An 18,642-nucleotide genomic window follows, 5' to 3' on the forward strand; every position below is an offset into this window, starting at 1 on the left:
TTATTAAAGAAAGTTACTTGGTCAAGATGATAATAAATTAATTGCTCACAAATTTAATTTTAAGCAGCTTTTAAGACCTTATTTCTTGCAAGGGTAATAGTTTTGGAATATGTTTCTAGGAAAGCCAAGTCAGTAATTATATTTAGACAAGAGTTAATGAAGTGTGGTTACACAGTCAAAATGGGTCAAATGTTACTTCTCACTTATCAGTCCATACCTGAAATATTGTCTAGGTCATCAGGGTCCTAAAACAATGGGTTTTAGAATGTAGGCTTCACTGGAAAGGCCAACTTTTAATGTCATCACCAAATACCTAGGAAAATGTGGTGACAAACTTCTTTTTAGGTCCCTAGTGAAGATGCCAGAGGGTGTTCCAGGATTTAGGCCTAGGAGTAATAGAAAGAACAGCAATGCCTTTCCAAGGCAGGATGATGGTGACTTGAGGTGAACCTACAATGGTGGTGACCCCAACGACCTGCTGTCCTTTTCATTCTTAATGGAAGAGTCTCAGGTTGAGGAGGTGTTGTCAGAATGGCCCAAGTGAACAGTAGTAGTACATTCCATAAATAGCACGCATTACTGCTTCTGTGGAACATGAGGTGTATATTAAGAGCACAGATTTGTTAAGCACATTGAATTTTCTCAGAGCTGCCTCAGCAGAACACAGAACACAGCACAGTGTAGCACGGGAGCGGGCCTTACATGCTGACCTCATGAAACGAGTGATTTAATGCCTCAATACACGTTTCTGCCTCCACAATGACCAAATCCCTCCACATTCATGTGCCTATCTCAAAGCCTGTATTGTATTTACCTCCACCACTGCCTCTGGCAATGCAGTACAGACTCTCACCTTAAATGCACGCACTTCAGTATTAAACATTTCAACTCTGAGAGAAAGCTGCCAACAATGGTGAAATATTTTGTTTAATGGAACTATTCATCCTGATAACAAACTCACATCTACAAAGATCGTAACCCGGGGTTGCCACATCAGTACAGTTATCACTTGATCAGAGTAGACACAGTTATACTGCAGTACTGTACAACCTGAGAGTAAATTGCTTGCTGTATCATTGAGCGTCAGTTCTTACGTGTCTGCTGAACATGGTGAGAGTGTTTCAGCATTGCCTTTCGTATGCACATATTGGGTACATACTATCGCTGAGGATGGGGATGATCCTGGAGGCTCCTTCTCCTGCTAACTGTTTTAGAATCCACCATTAATCTTCTTAGTCAAGACAGGGCTATAGAGATTTTTCCATAGCTGCTCACCCCCTTCTCCATTCCTGGTGGAATAGCAGTTGATCTGCAGAAGAAGGTGCTGGGCATAGAATATGGAACATAAATGGAACAGACACTTTGGCCTATGATATTGTGCCAAGCAATAAAGAACTCCAGGTAAATCTAACTCTTCCCTCTTACACAGACCATTACACTCCAACTTTTTTTCATACATGTGCCAATCTAAGAGTTTTTTAAAATGCCCCTAATGAATCAAACTCTGCCACAACTCCTCCCTTGGAGGGTCAGACACCTTGTGCCGATAGGCTGGTCCTGGACTTATTTCATAATTTACATATTACTATTTAACTATTTATGGTTCTATTACTATTTATTATTTATGGTGCAACTGTAACGAAAACCAATTTCCCCCGGGATCAATAAAGTATGACTATGACTATGACTGGCAGTGCTTTCCAGGCACTTAGCACTCCGTGTTTAAAAAAAACACTTCTGACATTTCCCCTAAGCATTCCTCCACTCACATTAAAATTACATCCTCTGGTACTGGCCATTTTTGTCCTGGGAACAGGTGCTGGCTATCCACTCAATCTATACCTCTCATATTATGGAGATAATGCTGCGCCTTTATAGACACTAGTCAGGCTGCATCTGAAGTACTGTCAACAGTTATGGGCCCCATATCTCAGAAAGGAGATGTTGCCATTGGAGAGGGACCAGAGGAGATTCACAAGGATGATAAACACAAAATAACCTGCAGATGCTGGGATCAAAGCAACACTCACAACATGCTGGAGGAACTCAGCAGGTCGGGCAGCATCCGTGGAAACGATGAGTCGATGTTTCGGGCCGGAACCCTTCGTCAGGACTGAAGAGGGAAGGGGCAGAGGCCCTATAAAAGGGTGGGGGAGGGTGGGAAGGAGAAGGCTGGTAGGTCCAGTTGAAAAACCAGCACTTTGAAAGACAAAGGGGTGGGGGAGGGGAAGCAGGGAGATGATAGGCAGGAAAGGTGAAGAAGGAATAGGGGAAAACACAATGGGTAGTAGAAGGAGATGGAACCATGAGGGAGGTGATAGGTAGCTGGAGGAGGGGGCAAAGTGACATAGGGATAGGGGAAGGGAGGGGGAGGGAATTACTGGAAGTTGGAGAATACTATGTTCATATCAAGGGGCTGGAGACTACCTAGACGGTATATGAGGTGTTGCTCCTCCAACCTGAGTTTAGCCTCATCATAGCAGTAGAGGAGGCCATGAATGGACATATCTGAATGGGAATGGGAAGCAGAGTTGATGTGGGTGGCTACCGGGAAATCCTGTCTGTTGTGGTGGACAGAGCGGGGGTGCTCGACGAAGCGGTCCCCCAATCTGCGTCGGGTTTCACCGATGTAGAGGAGGCCGCACCGGGAGCACCGGATGCAATAGATGACCCCAACAGACTCACAAGTGAAGTGTTGCCTCACCTGGAAGGACTGTTTGGGGCCCTGAATAGTGGCAAGAGAGGAGGTGTAGGGACAGATGTAGCACTTATGCTTACAGGGATAAGTGCCGGGTGGGAGATCCGTGGGGAGGGATGTGTGGATAAGGGAGTCGTGGAGGGACCGATCCCTGCGGAAAATGAGAGGGGTACCCCTTGTAGTTCCCCTTGTCCTCACCTACCACCCCACCAACCTCCAGATCCAGCACATTATCCTCCGCAACTTCCACCACCTTCAACAGGACCCCACCACTAAGCACATCTTTCCTTCTCCACCCCTCTCCACTTTCTGCAGGGATCGGTCCCTCCGCGACTCCCTGATCCACATATCCAGCCCCACGGATCTCCTACCCGGCACTTATCCCTGTAAGCGTAAGTGCTACACCTGTCCCTACACCTCCTCTCTTGCTACCATTCAGGGCCCCAAACAGTCCTTCCAGATGAGGCAACACTTCACTTCTGAGTCTGTTGGGGTCATCTATTGCATCCGGTGCTCCCGGTGTGGCCTCCTCTACATCGGTGAAACACAACACAGATTGGGGGACCGCTTCGTCGAGCACCTCCACTGCGTCCGCCACAACAGGCAGGATCTCCCGGTAGCCACCCACTTCAACTCTGCTTCCCATTCCCATTCAGATATATCCATACATGGCCTCCCCTACTGCCATGATGAGGCTAAACTCAGGTTGGAGGAGCAACACCTCATATACCGTCTAGATAGTCTCCAGCCCCTTGGTATGAACATAGAATTCTCCAACTTCCGGTAATTCCCTCCCCCTCCCTTCCTCTATCCCTATTTCACTCTGCCCCTTCCCCCAGCTGCCTATCACCTCCCTCATGGTTCCACCTCCTTCTACTACCCATTGTGTTTTCCGCTATTCCTTCTTCACCTTTCCTGCCTATCACCTCCCTGCTTCCCCTCCCCCACCCCTTTTTTCTTTCAAATTACTGGTTTTTCAACTGGACCTACCAGCCTTCTTCTTCCCACCCTGCCCCACCTTCTTTATAGGGCCTCTGCCCTTTCCCTCTTCAGTCCTGACGAGGGTTCTGGCCTGAAACGTTGACTCATCGTTTCCACGGTTGCTGCCTGACCTGCTGAGTTCCTCCAGCGTGTTGTGAGTATTCACAAGGATGATTCTGGGAATGAAGGGGTTAACATATGAGGAGCATTAGGCCTGTATTCACTGGAATTTAGAAGAATGTAGGGGGATCTCATTGAAACTTACTGAATGTTGAAAGGACTAGTTAGGGTGGATATGGAGAGGATGTTTCCTGTGGTGGTGGTAACCAGAAATAGAGGGGACAGCCTCAAAATTGAGGGGCAACCCTTTAGAGCAGAGGTAAGGAGGATTTTTTTTTTAGCCAGAGAGTCATAACTCTTTGGAATGCTCTGCCACAAATTGCAGTGAGGCCGAGTCTGTGGGTATATTTAAGGTGGAAGTTAACCATATCCTGATTGGTCAGGGCATCAAAGGATATGGTGCGAATGTAGGTGTATGGGATTGAGTGGGATCCAGGGTTAGCCATGATGGAATGGCGGAGCAGACTTGATGGGCTGAATGGCCTACTGCTGCTCCTCTGTCTGATGGTGTTATGGTCTTATGGTGTATGTTTCTGATGTTGCTGATGGTCAACCACACATTGTGCCTGTCTGAGCTGACAGATATTCTCAGAGTTCATCCTATTTAACATGATGGAGGGTGTTTCAGTGTGAATGCAGAATTTTCCTCATGGGTTGAATGGTAGTAACATTTATCCTTTCTGTAATGGATAGATATAAAAATTGATTGTTGAGATTGCATCATGGTCTGGTACAGCAATTTAAATGCGCTGGAATATAAGAAGCTGCAAAGAGGAGTGGAGCAACACACATCAAAGTTGCTGGTGAACGCAGCAGGGTCTCGGCCTGAAACATCGACTGTACCTCTTCCTAGAGATGCTGCCTGGCCTGCTGCGTTCACCAGCAACTTTGATGTGTGTTGCTTGAATTTCCAGCACCTGCAGAATTCCTGTTGTTTGCGTTTTAAAAGAGTAGTGGAAGCAGCCCAGTTCAACAATAACACATTCCTCCCCTTATCAGTCGTACCTGCTGGATCTACTGCCTCAAGAAGGCAGCATCCAACATGAAAGATCCCCACCACCTGGGCCACGCCGTATTCTCAAACTACCATTAAGCATGAGGGACAGAAGCCTGAGGTGCCACACGACCAGGTTCCAATACGGCTACCTCCCTTCAACCATTTTGGTTCTTAAACCAATTGGCACAATCCTAATCCCCTGAGTTTAGCACCACCATGGACATTTTGATCATCTTGCACTAAATTAAAAGGTAGTTTTTGTTCTAAATGTGTTCTTTCTAGTAAAAAAAGTAAAGTGGGTAATATTTTAATTAGTGTTTTTCTTTTTGTGAATGCTTCAAGTCTGATATTATGTGTCTGTGATGCTGCTGCAAATAAGATTTTCATTGCAACTGTGCATGCATGTATTGTACAGATGATGATAAACTCATTGGTGACTTCGGCTTTTACTTTGAGGAGAAAATAAAGTGAGGTGATCCCACGGGATGGTTCATTTGACATGGACCCAATTTGTCATTATATCCTTCAGGTGTCAGCCAATGATTGATCTATGAAGAATATTCTTTTACTACCATTCATCTTCCAAATTTAGTTTAAGATGGAGGAAAACAGTACTGGTGTTACCTTGTCCATGTTTGGCCTGATGCCGAGAGTCTAGAATTAATGTTAAGGCCATCCACAGCTACTTCTTTCCCCTGCTATTGCAAAGGGCTATCTGTTATGTCTGCTTTGCAAATGGGACAGGCGATGTTATGGAAGAGTGCGACACATTAGCTATAAGGCATGATTCTATGAGTACAACTATGACAAATAACTTCTTGACTACTATCCAGAACAGCTCTCACCATTTAGACATTGTAAGATTGGATCTGTGGAGCTAGAGATTTTATCATCTATTAATGATTTCCATAAGTTTCATTACTTTCCTCTAGTCCAGTGTAGGAGTTATGGTATAACTTAGTGTCTTGTTAAATTTAAGATCATTAGTGGGGCTAGAGTCACATGTAAGCCTGTCTCTGTATAGATGATATATTTACTATTCTAAAGGGCAGTTGCAAACCATTTGAGTTCTTAATGGCCATCCAGTAGTTTTGTAGCTTTGTAGTTTTGTATTATTGTCCTGGTGGGTTTGAACCATGCTCTGGTAATTAAATATCACCTCACCCTGACACTATGTTTAAAGATCTCTTCAAATAGCTTTCGGGGCTTTCAAAAATCTTTGGTTGCTCGGCACAGACTCCTGCTCTAAAAACTTGATTCCATTTCACATGTCACAAATATGGAAATAATAGGCTGGGAGCTATTTAAACACTATTCATTGCAAAAATTAGCTTCCTATCTCTCACATCTGATGGCACATATGATTTTATACCCTTTAATCAATCCCTTTAGTTTTCATCAAAACATCAGCTGATATATATATATATATATAAAACTGTATATAGATTGCTTTGCCACCAAGTTCTCTTCAAGCTGCTGCTATTCAGAAGAATATCCAGAGGCCTTAGGTCCCAAACACCAGCTTCAGGAACAGATAATACTCTTCACACATCAGCCTCCCGATCCTGCATGAATACCTTCAACACGGAACTGATTCCACAACATATGGACTCATTTACAGTTCATGTTCTCAGCATTATTTATTTATTTATTACACAGTTTGTCCTTTGTTTTTATACATTGGTTGTTTATCAGTTTTTGCTTGTGTGTAGATTATCACTGATTCTATTTGATTTCTTTGTTCTTTTGTGACAGCCGCCAAAATTGTATATGGTGACATACTGTATATATGCTTTGTTATTAAATTTACTGTGAATTTATTTTTGTCTTCAGTCCACCTTTCCTCTTGCTCTGCACCTCCATCCTCTTTCCATCTTTGTTTCCATTGTCTCCATAAATGATGGCGCCAGCAATTGGCACCATTTTGCAGGCAGCTCTCAATAGAACAATAAAATATTCCTGCTCCTACCTTGTAAAACTGAAATCTGCAGCCACGGTGACTGCAGTAATAAACAATGTTTGAAGTTTTTTTTCCCTCTTTCAATTTGCACTAAATTCATTGTGTTTACTTTGTTTATTTTGTTGTGCACGTTATGTGTAATTCATGATGCTTTAAATTCATGTTAGCTTATGTTTGTAATGTACTATTCCGCTGCTACAAAAAGCTAATTTTCATTGCGTTTATCCTCTGAGTATTGTCAATAAACTTAATGCATGTATTACTAAATGACAATAAAAGAGGACTGCGTGTCCTCATAATCTAAAATCTAAAAAAACTTTGATTTTTGCCCTATTCTCCTTCCTCATCACGAAGAGGCATAACACCTCTTCATGATGAGGCCACACTTAGGTTGGAGGAACAACACCTTATATTCCATTTAGGTGGCTTCCAACCTGAAGGCATGAAGTTCGATTTCTGAAACTTCCAGTAATGCCCCCACCCCGAGTCCTTCACCATTTCCCATCCCCTTCTCCCTCTCTCAACCTATCTCCTTGCCTGCTGATTGCCCCCTTCTGGTGCTCCTCTCCTCTTTTCTTTCTTCCATGACCTTCTGTCTCTTTCACCACTCAACAACCCAGCTCTTTACTTCTTCTCTCCTCCTTCAAGTTTCTCTTATCACTTCGTGTTTCTCTCTCCCCTCCTCCCATCTTTCAAATCTACTCTTCAGCTTTTTTTTTTCTCTCCAGTCCTGCTGAGGGGTTTCAGCTCAAAACATTGACTGTACTCTTTTTCCACAGATGCTGCCTGGCCTGCCGAGTTCCTTCAGCATTTTGTGTGTGTTTCTTGGGTTCCCAGCATCTGCAGATTTTCTCTTGTTTGCGTTTAGATTACCACTTCTGGCTCCATTTTCTCCTTCTCTACACCACTTCGACAACCTTCCTCTTTTTCACCTTTAGTTTTGCTCCCTCATTTCCTCTTTCAAATCTTTGTTGATCACCTTCATCCTTTCTCTTTTCTCTTCCACTTTGGATCAGTTTCAGTTTGATTCATCAAAGTTGCCCTTTGTGAAAAGCCCCAACATAATGACAGCAATATCCTCATATACTCATCAGTCTGTGTGCTGGAAATAAAAGATGATAGCAGTATACTTCTTGGGAGACCAGTTCACAACCAGATCATGTCAACTCGGTTTTAATTACATCTCTGCATTATAAGAAATAAATATTTCCTCTGAAATGCTGACATGGTATTTTTCACATTGCTGCATGTTAGTTTATTAGTTTTTTCAAGCCGAGCTCTCAGAGTGAAACGGTTCTTTAAATAATTAACTTAACTTGCCAAATCAGGTGAGATTCAATTCATTGTCATCTATAAATTGCTGTACAATGATTCACTAAGAGATCACCATGGAGAATTTTGTACCAGCATCTAAATCACTGCTCATGGAAGAGTTGCTGAAGGAACATCACAGTTAAAATCAATTCCGTCCAGACCGAAATCTTATAAAGTAGCAGGGGAGAAAGATGCTGAGTCACTCACTGTGAACTCTCCCAATAAAAGGAATAACCTGGCAAGGTGTCAGAACACAGGTTTAATAATGTCAAGACTGCCGAGGAGAAGACAGTATTCTTGTTTCTTACTGAGGTATTTGAGAGAAATTCTTGACCTCTGACCTCAGCTGAAGAGAAACTATCAAAACTTCTTATGTGTACAATGCAAAGAGAAGAAGTTTTGTATGTTGGTCTAGGTGATAGTGATGGGTCTATAATTAAATTGCTGTCTTAAAGCTTGTGAACGTATCAGTTCTCCCTCTGGAAGAACAGAAAAGAGCTGACTACCTCAGACGGTCAGCTCAAGCAATAGAAAACAATCCACTGAAGGTCACAGTCACCCATTAATTCTTCCCCCACCCACCCCCCACCCCCCACCCCCAAACCCTAACACATCAGTGAATCTCTTCAGGTCAAGTTTATGTCATATGAACACGATCATGTATGCACAATGCAATGTAAATCAAAACTGCAGCAACTTAAGGGCATATAGCATTAAAGACTCAACATTCAAAAGCAAAATAAAACAAGAACCTTTCAAGAAATAACACAATTAGAACCAGAGGAATATTTTTTTTTAAAAAGCAGTTCATTGTAGGTCAAAGCGGTTATATTGTTACAATGCTGAGCTAGTAATTAGCATTGTGCGGGTTGGGTCAGGAACCGAATGGTTGAAGGGAAGAAGCTGTCCTCGAACCTGATGGTTTGGGACTTTGGGCTTCTGTGCCTCTTGCCCAGTGGTAGCTGAATTACGAGAACTGAAGACCATGCTCTTGTACAACAGCTAAGGGATTCCACTGCAACATTGAGCTCAAAGGGCAGAATTGATGTGCATCACTGTTGCACTGCCTGCCTTTCAACACCAAGCAATAGTATATGGTAGGAGTCACCACTGTAAGTGCCAAACTTCAAAGTTCAAAGTAAATTTATTATCAAAGTACCTACTATATATGTAACCATATACTACCTTGAGATTTATTTTCTTGCAGGCAGATACAAGAAAAGAAATACAATAGAATCTTAAGAAAAAAACTATACATAAACAGACAAAGACTGACAGTGTGCAGGAAGGTGATAGGGAACTTATAGACTTGGTGTAATGACAACAATCTTTCCCTCAATGTGAACAAAACAAAGCAGCTGGTCACTGACTTTACAAAGGAGGGTCGGGGGGATGGGGGGGGGGACAATGCACATGTTCCTGTCTATATAACTGGTGAGAAGTTTGAGAGATTCAAGTTCCTAGGCGAGAACATCTTCTATGGCCTGTCCTGGTACAAACATGTTGACATTACGGCCAAAAATGCTCACCAACACTTCTACTTCCTCAGAAGGCTAAATAAATTTGACATGCCATAGAACAGTGGTCCCCAACCTCCGGGATGCGGACTGATACATTGCCGCGAAGCATGCAGGGGTGCAGCGGTGGCCGGGACGCACCCAGAACATCTTTAAGAAAAAAGTCGAAATAAACAAGCTAATTAATTAGGTGCCGCCCGGTACCTAATTAATTCGCTTGTTTATTTTGGCTTTTTTGTTAAAGGTGTGCTGGGTGCATTCCGGCCACCGCTGCATTCTTCGCTGCAATGTATCAGTCCGCATCCCGGAGGTTGAGGACCGCTGTCATAGAAAGCATTCTATCTGGATGAATAATGGTTTGGTATGGCAACTGCACGCATGTGGACACAGCTCACACATCACTGGAGCCAGCCTCCTCTCTATGGACTGTCTATACTTTTTGCTGTATCAGTAGAGCAGCCAGAATAATTCAATACCACACCACCTTGCACATTCTTGCCTCTCTCTTCTCCCATCAGACAGAAGATACAAAAGCCAGAAAACACATGCTACCAAGCTCAAGGATATTCCTAAACCACTATTATCAGACTCTTGAATGGACCTCTTATATAAGATGGACCCTTGGCCTCAAAATCTATCTTGTTACGATTGATCCTTTATCTGCACTGCATTCTTCTGGTAGTTTTTCCACTTTATTCACCATTGTTATTTAATTTATGCTAGATCAATGCACTATATAATTATTTGATCTGTATAAACAGTATGTGTAAGAACTTTTGGATATAGCCCAAGAGTGGAGAGAGAGAAAGAGAGAGACACTTCAGTTAGTCCTGACGAAGGGTCTCGGCCTGAAACGTCGACTGCGCCTCTTCCTATAGATGCTGCCTGGCCTGCTGCGTTCACCAGCAACTTTGATGTATGTTGCAACAGTTCACTGACTTTAATGAGAACTGATGCAGAATTTAAAGGAAAGGAGAAACAATAAACATTAGGCCAACATGGCCATTAACTGAAACTCTCAAACAGAAAGTGAAATGCCAACACCGCAGCTGAAAGCAATGACTAAATACATAATGATTACCGCTCCGTTCCAGTGCCAGTTGAAGTGGTAGCCCTCTTTCCTGGACAATGATGTGGATAAGCAGGAAGTGTAAGGTTGCTGTGCTTTTGGTCAAGTCTCAACAAGACTACAATGAAAAGAAGGGAGTTAAATACTGCCTTCACAAAATCATCATCTGGAATGTAAACACAAGGAATTCTGCAGATGCTGGAAAGTCAAGCAACACATATCAAAGTTGCTGGTGAACGCAGCAGGCCAGGCAACATCTCTAGAAAGAGGTACAGTCGACATTTCGGACCGAGACCCTTCATCAGGAATAAGGGTCTCAGCCCGAAACATCGACTGTACCTCTTCCTAGAGATGCTGCCTGGCCTGCTGCGTTCAACAGCAACTTTGATGTGTATCATCTGGAATGTGCACTTTCACGGGCACAATTGCCGAATCTGTAGCACAGCTGCTTGGGGAGGTGCATAAACCCCGCAGCAGAGTCTGTAGTTGTGACGGAAGCTTTTCACTGTATCTTGCTACATGTGTCAATAATAAACCAATATCAATAAATTAATATCAAGATTGGACAGCCCTGCTCCTTAAATCCAGATCTCCACTTGCAGAACGTGGTTAAGTTATAACAATACAAGCAGAGGATATATGCAACGATTCCACCACAGCTGACATTATATAGATGTAAGCGCACTTTCAAGAGAACGACCAGGACTGAAACATTTTAAGCCATGGATGGACCATTTTGTTTCATTTGTACTGGAGAAGGCTGAGTTGTGATTTAATTGAGATGTATGAAATTATGAAGCTCTTAGAAAGAATGAAAGGAATTGCTTCTCTTCCTTTGGTAGTGGAGTCAAATACAGCTTGAGGGATGAAAGATTCAAAGTAATTTGGACAAGGATTGAAAAGGATAGAAGGGATATTTCTCACCCAGGGATTCAGGCTGTGAATTCTTTATCAACTAACCTAAGCGCAATGGGCTGAGTAACCTTCATATTCGCTATAAATTTTCTGCAGTCCTCAACCTGAAAGAGAAGTGTGATTACTCCAAGCCGATGCAGGAAATGTGTGCAGCGAGACACAGTGCACTTGCAAGTGCTGCCCCTTGCAATTATCACACCCCTTTTTCACAGTATGTCTACATATCTTTACAGGTGAGCACCCACCATGAAAATAAATCAGTATACATCCTGATAATACATAAAATGATGCTCTGTAACTATTTATTCCATTTTGGTTTCATGGGGACGGATGAATGAGAATGCTTTCATTAACTGTCTTCTGAATGCAACTAGACTTCATGAAATACGTCATGCCAGCCTAATGTCTCCCTCAGGCCTGGAAGGAGCCTGTGAGCATATAAACTCCTTGTGCATGGCTGTAGATTATGCACTATGAATCAAAAGGGAATGGATATTACTGCCCACTCAGCAGGCATCTGATCTCGTATTTCACTGAGCACATCTTTGCTAAGGCATTATTGACACGGATGCTTTGGTTCTGTCAGTGCTGAATAACGGTCTGTAAATTCTCTGAATGGAATGATCCTTCAGTCTTTTCTGTGGACTTTACACTAAAAAGTCGCTGCGACTGAAACAAAAGGATTAAGTAACATTGCTGATCAGCGATGTGCTCATAATGCTCTCGTGCTTAGGAGGTGGGACTGATTAACATGGAATTTAATCTTAAATCCATCTTCAGCTTATTTGAACAAGTCGGTCCTCTAGTAACTAGATAAACTATTTCCTTTAGGATCTCCTAAGATTCAGGAGTTTCTGAAAACCTTGGACCAAGACACTCTGTACAATTTTAGAAATAGCATTATGTTAAAAAATGCTTAATTTTACTAATACTTCCACTTTTCTGTCAAAAGTAACACTAACATTAGAAGATTAATTGCATGCTGTTAAAATATACTACATTCAGCAATTTTCAAATAAATACATCTTTTCTCCAATATTTAGATCTCTATTTTTAAAACCCTATTTAAATGCTGTTAACTCTCTATTGAGATCTTACTGCAAGCTCTGACTAATTTCATTTCACAGAATTAGAGAATGTTTATAGCAAAAGAAGAAATACCATTCATCCTATTGAGTTAATACCTGCTCTGTGTCAGGGCATCCAGCGGGTCTTATACTGCATCATCTGCCAACAGCATTGGAAATTATATCCCTGCAGAGACTTCAAGGTAAGTTTCTGTCTCTTTGGAAGATGACAGAAACAGGGACACCTCTTCTTCCCTTATTAGGGAGAGAGAGAGAGCCTGTGGTACATTGAATTACCGGGTGAATGAGCAGTCTTTGGGGTACTGCAAGTCTGTGTCTTTACCGATGCTTTGCTGCACCCTTGAGTGCTCAGTGTGGGGTGCCAATGCTTTTTGCTGGTGGGGGATGTGGGGTTGTTGCTTTGCTGCTGCTTATGCATTGGAGAGGGGAGCTGGGGGGGATGCTTTGTGGTTCCTACATTTAACTGTCAGTCATACTTTGGGACACTCCTCTGTTTTCGTGGATGCTTGCGAAGAAAAGGAATTTCAGGATGTATATTGTAAACATTTCTCTGACATTAAATGTACCTATTGAAACCTACTGATATCGAAACCTATTGAATCCACCTCCACTCTGCCCCAACAGTTTCAGAATGCTAACAGTATGTAAAATATGATTTTTTTCCTTATGTTATTTTGTGATAGCTAGTTATGCTACGTGTAAGCATCACCATAGATTGTCATAATCCAACCACAAAGATATTAATGCCAAGAAAGCACATCAAAACATCTATTTCCTCAGAAGGCTGATGAAATGGTGCACGTTCCCATTAACTCTCATCAGTTTTTATTGATGTACCGTAGAAAGAATCCTAACCAGATGCATCAAAGTTTGGTATGGCAACTGATCTGCCTAAGGCTGCAGAAATTGCAGAGACTATCATCCAAGCGTAGGTTGACGGGACTAGGCAGAATAACAGTTTGGCGCAGACTAGGCCGAAAGGCCTCTTTCTGTGCTGCGGAGCTCCATGACTCTAAGACTTGCAGATACATTTTAGATCATCGCAAAAGTCAGAATCAGAATCAAAATCAGGTTTATTATAGATGATATATGTTGTGAAGTTTGCTTTTTAGTGGCAGCAGTACAGTGCAACACATACCATTTGTATGTTGCAATAAGAAATACATAAAAATAAATAGTGCAAAAAGAGAACAAAATAGTGAGGTAATGTACTTGGGTTCATGGGCCATTCAGAAATCTGATGGCTTCAATATGTTGGGCCCTCAAGAGATTCTCTGAGATGTTGTCAACCAATAATTTGAATCTGCCCACTTTTTCCACTGCAGACCCCTCAATAAGGAGTAGTGTGTGTTCTCTCACCTTCCTCTTCCTGAAGTCCACAATCAATTCCTTGTTTTACTGATTTTGAATGTAAGGTTGTTGTGACACCACTCAACCAGCTGATCAAACTCCCTCTTGCTCACCTTCTCATTACCATTTGAGATTATGCCAACAACTGTTGTGTCATCAGTGAATTTGTAGATACCATTTGAGCTGTGCAAGCCATGCTGTCAAGAATGCAAAGGAGTAGAGCAGTAGGATAATCACACATACTTGACATGTGCCTGTGGTGATTGTCAGGGAGCAGGAGGTGTTATTTCTAAACTGCACTGACTGTGGTCTCCCAATGTGGATGTCAAATATATAGATGCAGGTTTTGAAGTTTATTGATTAGTACTGACGTGTTGAAGGTGTTGAACACTGAGCTGTAATAACTGAAGTCAGAGGCTTTTTCCCAGGGCTTTTTCCTAGGGCTGAAATGGTTGCCACAAGAGGACACAGGTTTAAGGTGCTGGGGTGTAGGTACAGAGGAGATGTCAAGAGTAAGTTTTTTTAATCAGAGAGTGGTCAGTGCATGGAATGGGCTACCGGCAACGGTGATGGAGGTGGATATGATAGGATCTTTTAAGAGATTTTTGGATAGGTACATGGAGCTTAGAAAAATAGAGGGCTGTAGGTAAGCCTAGTAATTTCTAAGGTAGGGACATGTTCAGCACAACTTTGTGGGCCGAAAGGTCTGTATTGTGCTGTAGGCTTTTTATGTTTCTAAGTGCAGCCTGGTGTAAGTATCGCTGTGTTCCAGCCTTTCCTCCATGGACTCTGTCTACACCTCCCGGTACCCTGGGAAAGGAGCCAGCCTAATTACAGATGACTCCAAACCCAGACACCGTTCCTTCTCTCATCTTTCTTTGGGTAGAACATACAAAAGATTGAAAACACACACAGCACCAGGCTTATGGGCAGCTTTTAAGCCATCGTTGTAAGACACTTGAACAGACTCTTTGTATGGTAAAGATGATCTCCTGACCTTATAATTTACCTCATCATGGCCTTTCATCTCATTGTCTTCCTGCATTGCACTTTCTCTGTAAATGTAACATTACATACTTTTATTAATTTTTCCCTTAAACTATCATGATGTTCTTATGCCATAGGAGCAGAATTCGGCCATTCAGCCCATTGAGTCTGCTCCACCATTCCATCATGGCTGATCCCAATTCCACTCAACCCCATTCACCTGCCTTCTCGCCATATCATTTGATGCACTGATCATTCAGGAACCTATCAACATCCGCTTTAAATACACCCATGGACCTGGCCTCCACCACAGTCTGTGGCAGAGATTTCCACAGATTCACTGTTATTTGGCTGAAAAAATTCCTCCTTATCTCTGTTCTAAAAGGTCGCCCCTCAATTTTGAGTCTGTCCTCTCTAGCTCAGGATACGCCTACTATAGGAAAAATCCTCTCCACATCCACCTTAACTAGTCCTTTCAACATTCGACAGGTTTCAATGTGATCTGTCTGCATCCTTCTAAATTCCAGTCAGCATGAGCTTAAAGCTGCCAAACATTCCTCATATGTTAACACTTTCATTCCCAGAATCATCCTCATAAAACTTCTCTGGGCTCTGTCCATTGACAACACAGCCTTTCTGAGATAAGGGTCCCAAAACTGTTAACAATACTCTAAGTACGGCCTGAAAAGTGTCTTATAAAGCCTCCGCATTATCTCCCTGCTTTTATGTTCCATTCCCCTTGAAATAAATGCAAACATTGTATTTGCCTTCTATACCACAGACTCAACCTGTAAATTAACCTTCTAGGGTCTTGCATGAGGACTCCTAAGCCTCTCTGCACCTCTGATGTTTGAATTTTCTCCCCATTTAAATAATAAGCTGCACTATCGTTTCTTTTGCCAAAATGCATTATCATACATTTCCCAACACTTTTTTGCCCATTCTTCCAACTTGCCTAAGTCCTGCTGCAATCACCTCCTGAGCACTACCTACATCGTCTAACAGATCTTGTTACAGCTTCCTCTGTTTAAAAAAAAACCCAAATTCTCTGGTCTTTTCCTCATTCTTGGAATGTTCCTTCTTCTGCATTTCGTTTCAAGTACACATAACATTATAAAATCCGGACATTAGACCAGTGGAAGAGCTACTGACTTATAAAGATTTATCTTGACTTCCTTGTTCTTGTGCCTACTTATGAAGTCTAGTATGCCTTTTATAACCACTTCCTCAACATGCTGTCTGCCTTCAGCAAATTATGCATATCAGGATCAGAATCAGAATTCTGATATGCAGAATCAGGTTTATTATCACTGGCATGTGACATGAAATTTGTTAATTTAGCAGTAGCAGTTCAATGCAATACATAATATAGAAGAGGAAAAAAAATAAATTACAGTAAATATATATTGAATAGATTTAAATCTGTGCAAAAAACAGAAATAATATACAATATATTCAATAAGTGAGGTAGTGTTTACGAGTACAATATGCATTTTAGAATTGAATGGCAAAGGGAAGGAAGCTGTTCCTGAATTGTTGAGTGTGTGCCTTCAGGCTTCTGTACCTCCTACCTGATGGTAACAGTGAGAAAAGGGCATGCCCTGGGTGCTCGAGGTACTTAATAATGGATGCTGCCTTTCTGAGACACCACACCTTGAAGATGTCCTGGGTACTTCGTAGGCTAGTAACCAAGATGGAGCTAACTAAACTTACAACCTTTGCAGCCTCTTTCGGTCCTGTGCAGTAGCCCTGTCAGCACCCCTCCCCCACCCCATAACAGATAGTGATGCAGCCTGTCAGAATGCTGTCCATGGTACATCTATAGAAGTTTTTGAGTGTATTTGTTGACATGCCAAATCTCTTCAAACTCCTAATGAAGTATAGTCACTGTCTTGCCTTCTTTATAACTGCATTGATATTTTGGGACTAGGTTAGATCCTCAGAGACCTTGACGCCCAGGAACTTGAAACTGCTCACTCTCTCCGCTTCTGATCCCTCTATGAGGATTGGTATGTGTTCCTTCGTCTTACCCTTCCTGAAGTCCACAATTAGCTCTTTTGTCTTACTGCCGTTGAGTGCCAAGTTGTTGCGGCAACTCTACTCCACTGGTTGACACATCTCACTCCTGTACACCCTCTCGTCTCCATCTGAGATTCTACCAACAATGGTTGTATTATTAGCAAATTTATACATGGTATTTAAGCTATGCCTAGCCACACAGTCATGGGTATAGAAGGAGTAGAGCAGTGCACTAAATACACACCCCTGAGGTGCATCAGTGTTGATCATCAGCGAGGAGGAGATATTATCACCAATCTGCACAGATTGTGGTCTTCCGGTTAGGAAATTGAGGATCCAATTGCAGAAGGAGGTACAGAGGCCCAGGTTCTGTAACTTCTCAATCAGGATTATACATCAGCTAAAGGAAGTCAGTAGGTCAAGCAGCATCTGTAGGGAGAAAGGAATGGGTTTGTATCAAGACTGAAAGGAGAGAGGCAAGATGGCCGGTATAAATAGAATGGGGGAAGTGGTAAAACAAGAGCCTGGGATGATTGGTTTCCTGAAGCGGGGTGGAAGATGACAGGAAGATTGCAACAGGTGGGGGAGGGGTGGGGAAGTTGGAGTTAGGAGATGTTGATGAGTGAATGGTGGATGGAGGCAGACAAAGAGAATAAGGCAAGAGGTAGATGGCACATCTTTTCTTTTGTTTTCCTTCTTTTTACTCCTTGTCTGTACTTTCCACTGTCAGTCCTGATGCACGGTTTCAACCTAAATCAGCAACAATCCCATTCCCCCTACAGATATGCTCGACATGCTGAGTTTCTCCAGCATATTGTTTGTTTTTTAAAGATTCTAGCATCTGCAGTTTCTCCTGTCTCCTAAGCACACGTATCCCCAGGTCTCTCTGGTGTTATACTCCTAGAGCACTCCACCTTCTGGTTTTGTATTGCTGCCTATCAAAATGTTGAGGCCCTCCATTAGTGTGGGCTCAAAATATCAAATATCATCACATTTTTCAACATCGGATTTTGTTTAAATTTAAATGGATCATTCAAATGTCTAGTTGGATCGCAGCTTGGTAAAATGTTTCCTGAGCACAGGATTGCAAGAGGCTACTGAGGGTTGTAGTCTCAGCCAGATCCATCTTGGGCAGGACCATCCTCACCGTCAAAGACATCTTCAAGAGGTGGCGCCTCAAGAAGGTGGCATCCATCATTAAAGACTCTCACCATCTGGGACATAAGCATTTCTCATTGCTACCATTAAGGAGATACAGGAGCCTGAAGACCTATATTAAACAATTCAGAAACAGCTTTTTCCTCTCTGCCCTCAGATTTCAGAATGATCCATGAAACCCATGAAACACTACCTCAGCACTGAACTGAGATGAGCTGAACTGAATATTTCTGAACTCTTTCAATTTTGTGTTTTATATTCTATATTTTTTTTGCTTGTTTTCTATTTCCATTTGCATGATTTTTTTTGTGTGCGTGGATGTGGGAGGGGACGGAGGGTGTGGATGATGTTTTTCTATGAACTGGATCCAAGATTCTCTGTTTCATGGCTGTCTGTGGGAAGATGAATGTTAGGGTTGTATATTGCACACATACTTTGATAGTAAATGTACTTTAAATCTTTGAATATT

This window comes from Mobula hypostoma, chromosome 5, assembly GCF_963921235.1.
Source record: "Mobula hypostoma chromosome 5, sMobHyp1.1, whole genome shotgun sequence".
NCBI classification, from domain to species: domain Eukaryota; kingdom Metazoa; phylum Chordata; class Chondrichthyes; order Myliobatiformes; family Myliobatidae; genus Mobula; species Mobula hypostoma.